Raw genomic sequence first — 12055 nt, 5'->3', positions numbered from 1 at the left:
TAGGTCCTTTCGTCCTCATGACGACTTGGGTGGAGGGTGCGGCAGTCACGTCAGCACATGTCTCTGCAGCCCATAATCAGCTGCCGTTTTCCCTCCACGCGGTATCCGGATCTGAGGCATCGCGTGCCCCTGGAATATTTCCCACAATGACATCATATATTGGGCTCTGCATACACCTTGCAGTAGCCTTTCCGGAGAAATAAGGCGTTAATACTTCCACAACTACCTCTTCGACCTCGACGCTATTCCCATTTGCTAGAAGCAGCGTAGCTTTTGTCCCTGTTATCGCCGAATCGGTAACCAGGGACCTACGGACCACCAGTGTATTGCTTCCGGTGTCCCGCAACACAGAAACCTTCTTCCCGAAGAGTTCACCTTGCAGCACTGGAAGCCGAGGCCGCGTGGAGTTTTCCTTTTGTACCGCGCGGGCAACCATCGTTTCTTCCCCCTCTCTGGACAAGCGTGATCACAAAGAGGACTCCCCTCCCTGTCCTTCGAAGAAACGCATTGGCGTTCTGTCGGTGACATACAGCAAGATATCGTCTCCTTGCTGTTCGCTCGTTCAGGGCAAGAGTTGACATTATGACCCACTCGGCGGCAATCCGAACAGTACGGTTGTTTTGGCCTTGACCGACAATCTGAGGCTCGGTAACCAGCTTGTCAGACAGAAAGCACCGAGTGGTTCTGGCTAGAATCACATTCCTCGCCTCCTTTGACGATCCAGTGTCCTGCGTTTCCTTAAAGCGCAACAGGTTGATTTGATGCTGGGCCTTGAGGAAGTGATTGGCGGCCTGCGTCATTTCCGAGAGTTTTTTGCAGTCTCCTTCCCGTAGGAAAACTGCTAACGCACTGTTGCAGTTGGTCAGAAAATGCTCCGCGACAATTAACTCTCGTACTCCGTCATAGGTTTTAGGAGTGCCTGCCATCTCCACCCAGCGGTCGAAGAAACTCTCTAGTCTAGTCGCATATTGCTTCGCCGTCTCACTGTCTTGCGGCTTGCTCTGCCGGAACCTTTCCCTGTAGCCTTCAGCCGTGAAAGGGAAGCGTTGTAGTAGCGCCAGTTTAGTCTTATCATATTCGACGCACTCGTCAGGAGACAGCCGTCTGAAGACCTTCAAAGCATCTCTAGCTAGACACAAACTGAGCGCTGTGGCCCATTTCTCTTTCGGCCAGCGCTGTCCGTTCGCCACTTGTTCAAAATGCTTCAAATAAGCGTCCAAATAATCACGAGCTTCATTGAAGACGGCAATGAAGTTGTGCGGATTGACATTAAAGACAGGGCTTTCCGCAGAATGCGCGTCACCAGCAGTCGCCCCAGCGCCTCTACTCTCTCCAATTTCTGCCAACCCGAGTCTTAGCTGCAGGTTCTTTTCTTCCTGCTCGAGACGCACTCGGGCAGCCTCGCACTCCTGACAGCTAGCCTCTCGCTCTGCGGCCCTCTAATCTCGCGCTTCGCTAAACATCGTCAACCCACGCACGCATCTCCGCCTTACGCAACCCAAGACGCTCCCCGGTGGCAACTAACTCCTGCACGTTCATCGTACACCGATGCAGAGATAACTGTCGCACCGTAACCTCTCAATGCGCAAACACCCTCGTCCTGCCGTGGACGCCAATTTTGTGAGGAGGGGAGGAAAACCCCCTCTGCAGGTTCTTGAGTAGGAAGTGTTCGGTGGCGACTGGGGCTAGCCACAGTCACCAGGTAATCAGACTAGGGCGCTTTGAGAGGTTACAAAGAAAACATGTATTCTAGAACAAAGTACGACGCAGGCAATTATACTTAGACGATAGACTACCAGAGAGCTAACAACACCCAAAACATCTAACTAATGCACAGAAAAGCCTATAAATTTAAATGCCAGAAACGTGCCACAAAAAAGTTCATAACGAGTTCACTGTGACGTGGCGTAGTACTCAGGGCGTCGGGGTGTCGCCTTGCGTTGCGCTGAGGGCCGCGTCGGGAAGTCTCGTGTGTTGGGCCGTTCATGGTGCAGCTCCGTCGCTGCTCTTGCAGGAACAGTACTTGCGGGAGTGGTCGTGGCCGGGACCTGGTCACCACCAGGCGCCACGTAACGGAAGGCCGCGGGCAGTCGGTACCCGGTAGCCGACAGTAGACGATGATCTCCAGGCCGTGGTCGTTCAGGACCGGGCACGACGCAGCGCGTGTGCCTCCCACGGGCCAGGACACTAGGCAATAGGACACTGGTCAGGAGAGGCCTTCGCGTCAGGTAGATCTCTCCGAGCTTGGATCTCCGAGACCCGATGAGCTCTCGATCTGCGCCTGGACGCCGCTCTCCTCGAACCGTCCTCCCGGAACTCCTCCACTCTAATCGCCGTCCTTCCTCGTTCCCCTCTGGCCTCGTCACCGCTCCATTGTGGCCGGCTCTCATAGGCCACTCGCGTTCACCGTCATCGGCTCACGTGGCCTTCCACTTCTTTTTCGGCCCTGCCGAAACGAGGACAACCCCTTCACGGGCATGTGTCAGCGACATCGTCGTCGTCGTCCCCGCCGACTGAGCGCTTCACCTTACACCTACATAACCTGCGATCCACCCCGTACTGTCACGGATGTGTGGAAGGTGTCATGCAGGGAGCTGCATCATCGTTTAATATGGTGGGCTGCGGAATGTTTCCGTGGAATTCCAATAAGGGAACGCAAGGCCTCGGCACAGTCCGTGAAAATGTGCACATGGTGGAATGCACGCTGAGTGCGTGTCTGCAGAACGGAACATGATAGGCGTAGCCCTAGTTATTAGCACGCAGCCCAAGGTTCTTACTGTCCGGAACGGAGTCGTCGATGTAGGTTGAAACGTTGCATTCATTGCTGCCGGCCGCTACGGCTGGAAGTGCCAAAGAACACGGGCGAGGTTGCCAGGATTCCACGTGCACTCTTATTGTCAGCGCATCCGCAGCGTCGGTGGGTGTAGTGGACTGCATCAGTGTGGCACACTACACCGCTTGACTAGCACGAGCAATGTTGCGGAGCGCTCGTCACCGTTCTGTAATAAGCACGTCTTTCCAAAAGTGAACGTGCGAATGGATGGGTGGCTCATCTAGAAGTCGCTCACCACCATGACGTAGCTGGTGGCGTGCCTGCAGTGTCAAGTGGCGACAGCCTTGTGCCACCTGCTATGAGCACAAAGATGCTATCTCCAAGCGTGGGCAAACCAGCAAAGCGGTACAGCTCTTCGGCGTGACTGTGACAGGGCAGGCTTATAATAGCCCTCTGTGCCTCCCTATATAAACCTGTGGTTGGTGAAGTTGGTGCTTCGTGAGATCGTAGCACATGGCGCTGTGGACGGCTCAGATGCCAGCACTGCCAGTACTAGGTGTCGAGCGATATCTTGCGAAGCACCGCCGAAGGTACCAGATATTCGACGCGTTACGCGTATTAGACGTCGCCTCAATGGTTTGAGCTTTCTTAGGCACTCTTGAGCTCTACAGTTTTCAGTAAATGGCACACTCAGTCTGCGGATACAACCGCCTGGAGCTGGCTTTAGGGGATGCTCTGCGATAGGTAAATCAATGTGTTCGCGATTAGTGGTTTTACCGAGCACAGCTAAGGAACTTGTTTTTATTACTGACACTTCTATGCCAGCGGGTATCAGGAGAGCCGTGAGTGTGCCCAACGCATGTCGCAAGCTTCGTAAGGTGGCATCTGTCACAGGGTGATCATCGGCCTCTGTCCAGATTGTTACATCCTCAGTATAAGCCGTGACGTGATATTGAATATTATGGACATTATGACGCCTAAGTGTACCCTGCTGGTGTACTTGAAATACTGCGTATTCAAACGTCCCGAGCGTACTTGAAATGTCTTATTTGCCAGGATGGCTCGTACGAAATTTCTCATTCTTTTAGCTGGGTAAGCTTCGCAAAGGGCTTTTAATACCGCTTGGTGGGGGACGGTGTCCAAAGCCTTGCAAGGTTCTACAGGAACCAGCATGTGGCGCCTATGATGCCTTGTACGCCGGAGTACCCGTGGAAGGAGGTGGATGCTGTCATGTGTTGTGAGATTGGTTCTGAATCAAGTCTGGGTGGGCTGGGAAAAATGCCTCTTCGTCCACGTAGTAGGTCAGGTGTGTAGCAGCCATGGGTTCACGTTTTTCGCCCAATGCCGATATCAGGGAGATGGGTTGAACATTAGACGTCGTGGATCGGTCTCTTCCAGGCTTAGGAATAGGTGTGACGAACCCGCGCTTAAAAGATTTTGGAAGCTGTCGTGAGGTCGAAATGCAACTCAGTATTTCCAGTACGTCGTCTCTAGTGTGACAACCTGAATTGCGCAATGTAGACCAAGTAACACCATCATTGCCAAGGACACTGCGCATTTTCACTTGCTTGAGTGCAGGTATAAGTTTAGTAATAGGGAAGGGCTCCTCAAGAGGGCGTTTTCGCCGACTGGTTCCGAGAAGTAAATGGTCAGGGGTGCCGTAGAGGATGACTGCGGGACGAACGTCCATGTTGCTTCTCGCTCGAAAGCTCCGTGATTGGTTCCGGCGCGCGGAAGCACCACTGCGACTGTAGCTTGCAAGCTCTTGCCACTAGTCATGGATCGGAAGGTTCTCCACAACTTTGGGCTACCGTTTGGTAAGAAAACGAAGTGCAATATCCCTCCCAGTGGTTCTTTGCAAGTTGCGTCGTCTGAGGACTAATGCGGGCGTTGTATTGGATTCGCACGAGGTCTGGAATAGTGCGCCCTCCAGCACATTAGCGTTCTTGTATCGTGTTTAGAATACACCACAAGCTATTGAGGTGGTTGTCTGTAGCTAAAGTATCAGGCGTAGTCTGGGAAGTTTGAGTAGCTTTGTAGAGGCCTATACAATGCGGGTAACCAGGGCATGTGTTGGGGTCGCGCCTGGCTGGTGGAATACCTGGGATAGATAAATAGGAGCAACTTCATTTATTCGCCAGCACAGCGACACCACGTTTAACTGGCGCCGCGACGCGGGGCCTTACGTCTTTTCAGCGGGTGGTCTTTACTCGACTACGGCGCGTGCTACCCCCGCGTTCGGTCGCTCTTTGGGGCAACGTCCCGGTGGTTTTGCTCGGCCTTAGCCTTTCACGAGCCGCCGAGATCGGCTGGACGGTCCAGGTTTGAATTTCTTGGTCGTAGCACTTCGCCGCAGCCGCGAGCCACGGCGGAATCATTGTACTTGTCGACGCTTCGCCCTGGAGCGTGGTGCAGTCCCATCACATGTGCGTAAGGGTGGCCCTTCCGGCTGGCACATGCGGCACATTTCACTCATATACAGTTACGGGTAACATGCTTCATCAACACCGGGGTGCGTAAGGACCCGGTCTGTAGTTCTCTGAACAGCACCGCCTCTGCTCGGGTCAGCCCTGGATGCGGGGTTTTGAGAGTCATTCAACCCAAGCGGTGGAACTGTGTCAGTTTGTTGAACGTTGTCATGCGGTCCTTGGCGCTACACCACAACGGATGATCGGTTGCAGCGGCACGGTTGGTTAGCGCTCGCGCCACTGCGTGTGCCGTCTCGTTGGGATTGTCGTGATTGTTTATCCGACGTATCGTTGCCCGCGTAAGCAGGGTACCACTTGCTTTCAAAACACCTCTTCTCTCCTTGGAGGTCGGCCGAGCACAGAGTGCGCACACCCTAACCACACGCTTTGCCTTTTGCATAATTCCGCACTGCACTCCTCGAATCACACAACACTGTCTGGCACCCGGGGTTGGCATTGGCCAGGGCAATTGCCACCTCCTCCGCCTTGCACGCCTCTCGGAACCCAACACTCGCCGCCGCCCTCGTCGCTCCGAACGACGACTCTATTACAGTAGCCACGAATACCTCGCTGTCTCTCTGGTATTCGGCCGCATCCGCAAACCTTGGGGGCTCGTACTTAGCGTGAAAGTCGATAAGGGCCTTAGTCCTCGCCGTTCTTCTCTTCTTGTTATATTCCGGATCCATGTTCCTCGGTATTAGGCCTACCCGAATCCGGCACCGGGTCTCGTCCGGGACAGGAGCGTCGCTGCTAGCCTTCCTCACCGCAGGCGCTAAGGCCAAGTCTCGCAGTTTGCGCGTACCGGGTTCGGTCGTAGAGACCCGCTCCAGCTGGGCGGACCATTGTGCTTCCGTAATTTCCTCGAGGGTATTCCAGGCTCAGGAACTTGATGGTGCTTGTACACTTGAACAACCTAGCGCCGCCTTGTGCGCCGTGCGTATCATCATCATCATCATCAACAGCCTATTTAGGTCTACTGCAAGACGAAGGCCTCCCCCATTGACCTCCACCCGTTTCTGTCCTGTGCTGCCCGTGTCCATTCCTTGCCTCTAAATTTTCTTAGTTCACCTCTCCGTTGAGTTAATGGCCTTCCTCTTCTAGTCCCCTCTCGCGGTGTCCATTCTGTTGTCGTAGTGTTCCACCTGTTGTCCGTTCGTCGGACCACATGGCCAGCCCAAGTCCATTTCTTTTTTTTAACCTGGACTATGACATCATCTATCCGAGTTTGCTCCCTAATCCAGGTAGCTCGTTTCGTGTCCCTAAGCGTTAATCCTAAGATTATTCTCTCCATGGCACGTTCAGGGGACCTCAGCTAGCTTTATAATTGTTTAGTAAGTCGGCAAGTTTCCGCTCCGTATGTCATCACCGACTCGACGCATTGGTTGAATACCTTTCTTTTTAGGGATATAGGTATCTTACTTTTCATTATTAGCGAGTGCTTGCCAAATGCACCCCATCCCAGTCCTATTCTGCGCCTAATATCTTCCTCGTGGTTGGGGTCCGCACTGACCATCTGGCCAAGGTAGTTATATTCTTGTACTTGATCCAGTGGTTCGTCTCATAGTCTGAAAAGGCACGTTCAGCATGTTTATTTATCATCACTTAAGATTTATTCATGTTTATCTTTAGCCCCACTGCGAAGCTCTGTGATTTTAGCTCCACAATATTGTTTTGGACTTGCTCTGCAGATTCACTGAGCAACGCTGTCATCTGGAAACCTTAAATGGCTAAGTATTCGTTGTTTATCCATAAGCCCAAGTTTTCCCAGTCAAGCTTCTTGAATACACTGTCCCGACATGCTGTGAACAATTTCGGTAAGGCGGTGTCTCCTTATCGTACTCCTCTTCGGATCGGCAATTTATCACTTTGCTTTTGAAGTGCAATTCTGCCGGTGCATTCCTCAAATATGTCGTCTAGGAGTCGTAGGTAGGTCTTCTCTATTCCCTGGTGCTTTAAGGCGTCCATCACTGCGGTGGTGCTTACAAAATCGAACGCTTTTCATAGTCTATAAATATCATATAAAGTGGTTTAATATAATCTGCGCATTTATCTATTACTTGGTTGATGACATGGATGTGATCCGTTATGAAGTATTCTTTTCTGAACCCAGCCTGTTCCCTGGGTTCTTGGACGTCTTGGAGTTTATGCGGCCAAGTCTTATCTTGGTATATAGCTTGTATACAACCCACAGAAGGCTGATGGGTCCGTAGTTCTTAAGATCTGTGTTATCTCCCTTCTTATGAATTAAAACTGTGTTGGGGTTTTTCCAGGCTTTTGGTACTTTCAAAGTCCTTAAAAATACTAAGAATAGTTCAGCAACCCTTTCTAGAATTATGCCTCCACCCTCTTTTAAGAAGTCTATGGGTATGCCATCGTCACCTGCAGCTTTCACTTTTATGCAGAAATGCATTATAGTCGGGGGTTGTCGTGCGTCCCTTGGCCGGCGTGCGCAGCGCGTCTGATGTTGATTGTGGCATGATGCTCCTAGGGATTGGCCAAACAAACAATCCATCACGAGATAGCTTCGCGTTCAACCACCATCGTCATCTCCCCGTAGGGGAACCGCTGAAGAAGAAGAAGGAGAAGAAGACAAAGCTGCGAAGAGGAGGGCTGCGTGAGTTTTGGCTACCGTTATCCTCCTCGGCCGGCGCATCTTCCCGATCTGAACCCGGTCGAAGAGCGGCTCATCGCGCCTCGACTCCCCTTCATGAGCATCAGGCGGCTGACTCGAGGCAACGGGCAGTTTGGAATCAAGGGACAGGCGGTGAACGTGCCCATCGACGTATCGAAGGTTGTGTGGTGCCTTCCTCGCATGGTACCCGAGGACGTTGCGTTCGACGTTCACATCAAGTGGAGGCTGATGAGTCCGGCAACGTACAAGCGCGGGTTGGTGAAGCGCGGCAACATCCTCGCTTGGCTCCAGCATCTGTAACACACCCCGCTGTATCGCGCCATCAACGTTCGGGTCGATTGGAGTCGGCTCGATCACTTCGATGACGGCGGTGAACGAGAGGAACCGCAGGAAGACGACGTCGATGATGCTGACGGTGAGTTCAAAACGATTCCCGACGACTTTGACGTGAACGATCCTCTGCAGTTGGCGGTTGCGTTCAACGCGGTCTCGAAGACGCTTCTCTATAACGAAGCGGAAATGACGGGTGTGGGAAAAGAAAAAATAAATGATTACGCTCACACTCTCGCCTCTCTCTTCGACATTAATCGCATCACACTCATCGGTGCACCCAATGCATTTCTGCATCCTCACAATCCCCCTCGGGGAGGTGCGGTGATTTTTTTTCAAGCCCTTAAGTGCCTTTTCTACTTTTTCTTTTGTTAGTGGTGGAACATCGCAAGCAACGCTTGTAGGTTCGGTACTTTGTCTCGCTCCAGCGTCGCTGGCGTTTCGCCTGGTGTAGAACCGTTCTGCGATTTTTGTTATCTCTTTCATATTGTGCGTAACGTTGCCCTGTTCATCTCTAAGTGCGTACATTCTGTCTCTGCCAATACCCAGCTTCCTCCTTGTTGCCTTCAAGCTTCCTCCTATTTCTAAAGTTTCCTCAATGGCCGCCTTGTTGTACGCGCGAATGTCGTTTGTTTTACTTTTGTTTATTACTTTTGACAGCTCCGCTAGTTCAGTTTGATCCACCGTACTCGACAATATCATCTTTTGGCGCTGCGAAATAAGTTCCTTCCTTTGCCTAGTTAGTTTTCCAGTTTGCTTCCTACATGATGCTTCTCCAGTAGCCGCTGCAGACTCCGTGATTGCTGTTGTTAGGTTATCATTTAGAGTGTCCACACTGTCCTCGTTCTGACCGTCTAGAAGTGCGAACCTGTTCTGAATGGTTATTAAGTGCAAATGCATTTCTTAAGCGACCCTGAATCACTCGTCCACCGTCCGTCCACCGCAGCTCAGCAACAGGTGTTATCGCGTCCTCCTCGCCCCTAGCAACGGCGCGGAGCGGAGGGAGAGCGTGTGTAGCAACGGCGCGATGACGTAGTGCGCTCTCTTGATGTCGCGCGCTCTCGCATTTCACCGCGCGAGGTGCGGCGCAGTTCAGTCTAGCGCGCGCCCCCGTCGAGGTCGGTCGCCGGTTCCGCAGTCTAGATGAATTCTTGTGAATGCCAGAGTTGATCACAAGGGGGTGATAATGTAACTAAGAGGCGAATGCCAACACAGTTCAACATAGCCCCCCTCATAGCATCAACCGTGCATTCGCACTTCCCCATGCTCCCCCTCGGGGAAATGCGGGTGAATTTTTTAAAACTCATGCGTCCTGTCTCTTACTCACCTGACGCTGGGCTTGTTACCTTTTTACGGGCTTCCTTCTTTGTTTTTTGAGATTTAGTCTTACTTTGCACCGAACCAATCTATGATCACTGCATCGAATCTTGCTTAGTACCTCCACGTCTTGCACAATACCTGGTTTGTCACTCAGAATGAAGTCAATTTAGTCTTTTGTAATCCCGTCAGGACTTGTCCAAGTCTATTTTCTACTCTTGCGTTTTCTGAAGAATGTATTCATTAGATTGAGGTTATTTCTCTCTGAAAATACAACCAATGTGTTACCTCGACAGTTGTGAGTGCGTATTCCAAAATTCCCACGGATTTTTCTCCTACCCTCTTTTCACCTACTTTTGCGTTAGTCTCCCATTACAATTGTGAACTGCGCGGTTCCCTTATTCATTGCTAACTCGACCTCTTCGTAGAAGCTATATACGGCCTCGTCCTCGTAGCTAGCTGTTTGCGCATGCGCTTGTATTATATTTAACCTTACCGCTTGGGAAGCTTGATCACAGCTATTCCGACCCTTTCGTTAACACTGACGAATTAGTTTAGTCAATCAGATATCAGGTCGTATTCTTTTCGCATTGCACCCACTTGTGGAAGGCTGCAACGTAGGCGACGTGGCTGATTACGAAGGAGTGTACAAGCCGAATCCAGCTCTCCTCCTCCATCCCGACCTTGCGGTTGGCGACCCGTCTGATGAGGTGCCTTGCGTTGGTGATCTTGGCTGTAAGCTGGGCAACGGTCTCGCCGTTGCCGCGCATCTTGTCTATAATCATGCCGAGCACCCGTATCTTGTCCACCTCCTGGATCACCTGGCCGCTCCCCGTCACGATCTTTATCGCCTGGTAATCCCTCGGCTCGCTCTTGTTTCGCCTGACGTATTTCTGTGGTAACACAAGCAGCTGCGAATTTCTCGGCGAGCAGATCTAGCCGGATTCGTTTAGGTGGTCTTTGATCGTGTCAACGGCTGTTTGCAGTGTGCTCCCGATGTGGCCATCGCTGCCTCCCAGAACCCATAGAGTGATGTTATCGGCGTAGATGGTGTGCCGCACCCCCTCACCTCGAGAGAGTCGCTCCGCCACCCCGATTATAACGAGGTTGAATAACAACGGTGGGAGGACCAAGCCCTGGGGTGTCCCGACACTGCTGAGCCTCTTCTCTGGGATTCACAGATCGCCGGCGCAGAGCTCGATGCCCCGACCCGTCAGAAATTTTTTGATGTAGTTATACGCTCTTGCGTTCATGTTGAGACTGGACACCTTTGCTAGGATCGCAGAGTGCTTAACTTTGTCGAAGGCACTCTGCAGGTGTAGCCCCAGGATGGCCGTGTCTTTTGTTAGGTTGTCGTCGGAAATGATCACATTCTTTAACAGAATCATCGCATCTTGGGTGCCCAGGCAAAGCCGAAATTCAATTATCGGGGGGGGGGGGGGGTACAGTCCTGACTCCTCCAGGTAGTCCTGCCGCCTGCACTTAAGGACGTGCTCCAACACCTTGCCCACGCAGGACGTGAGCGATATGGGCCGGAGGTTGTCCGTGTTCGGTTGCTTGCCCTTTTTAGGAATGAGGATGGTCGTGGCAGTCATCCACTGCTGCGGCAGTGAGCCGGCCCTCCAGCATATGTAGTAACCGGTGAGGTTGTTGATGACCGCATCGCTGAGGTTCTTGAGCGCTCTGCTCGAGATGTGATCCAGGCAGGCCGCCGAGTTGGTGTTCAGGTCGTGCAATGCCGCTCGCACCTCCTCGACGCTGATGTCGTGGTCGAGCTTATCGTTGGCTTGATCCCCGTACTCGGGTTGCCTTTCTCTCGGTGTGACTGGGGGAGTACTTGCTGTCTTGGGTTTTCGGGCAAAAGGATTCCGACACGTTGCCAATCTAAATACCTAATCTGCTTAGCCGCCATGTTGCCGCTTCGTATCCAAAGACGCACCAGTCTGGTGGTGGGAGGCTATGTCGAGTTTACCTAGAATGGGGAGAATCTCTGTGCAGCCATTGAATGGTTGGAGGTGATCTCGGGGAATAGAGATTAGCCACCGTCGGCAACGCCTCAGTGTACCAAATCAGAGCCGCGGTGTCAGCTTCTTTTTGCTGGGTACGGTGGCGTGTCCAGGAACCCCGAAGATCCGGATTTGAGCTATCGGTGAGCAGTTGTTGACAACGAGTGCGGCTGATAGAGAGATGTGCCCAATGTGGTAGTTTCGGCAGGCTGTCTGTGAGACGAAGAGAATAGGGTCTTGTTTAGGGCGGGAAGTGGTGGTCAGGGAAATGGCTATTTCTGCAGTGGCATTGATTAAGGTTGTGGTAGCAGTGGCGGCGTATATACATTTTCCAGTATATGTAACTACGTAGGCTACGTGGGCGGCACTCACAATTAGTGCAGCAACTCTCGAGGCTGCACTCTGTAGGCCTAACGTTTGGGCTTTAGGTCTTCGGGGTATATTTATATGCTGCTTCGCATACAGTGAGTACTTTTTCAAGTGGGTGCCGGTTAATCCCGAAAATTGTACATTAGCCCTAATGTCTTGA

Source organism: Haemaphysalis longicornis, unplaced genomic scaffold (assembly GCF_048455015.1).
Source record: "Haemaphysalis longicornis isolate Haplotype H1 unplaced genomic scaffold, Haemaphysalis longicornis Haplotype H1 scaffold_5, whole genome shotgun sequence".
Classification (NCBI taxonomy): Eukaryota; Metazoa; Arthropoda; class Arachnida; order Ixodida; family Ixodidae; genus Haemaphysalis; species Haemaphysalis longicornis.
The sequence above is the reverse complement of the archived record's forward strand: the minus strand, read 5'-3'. Positions refer to the sequence as shown.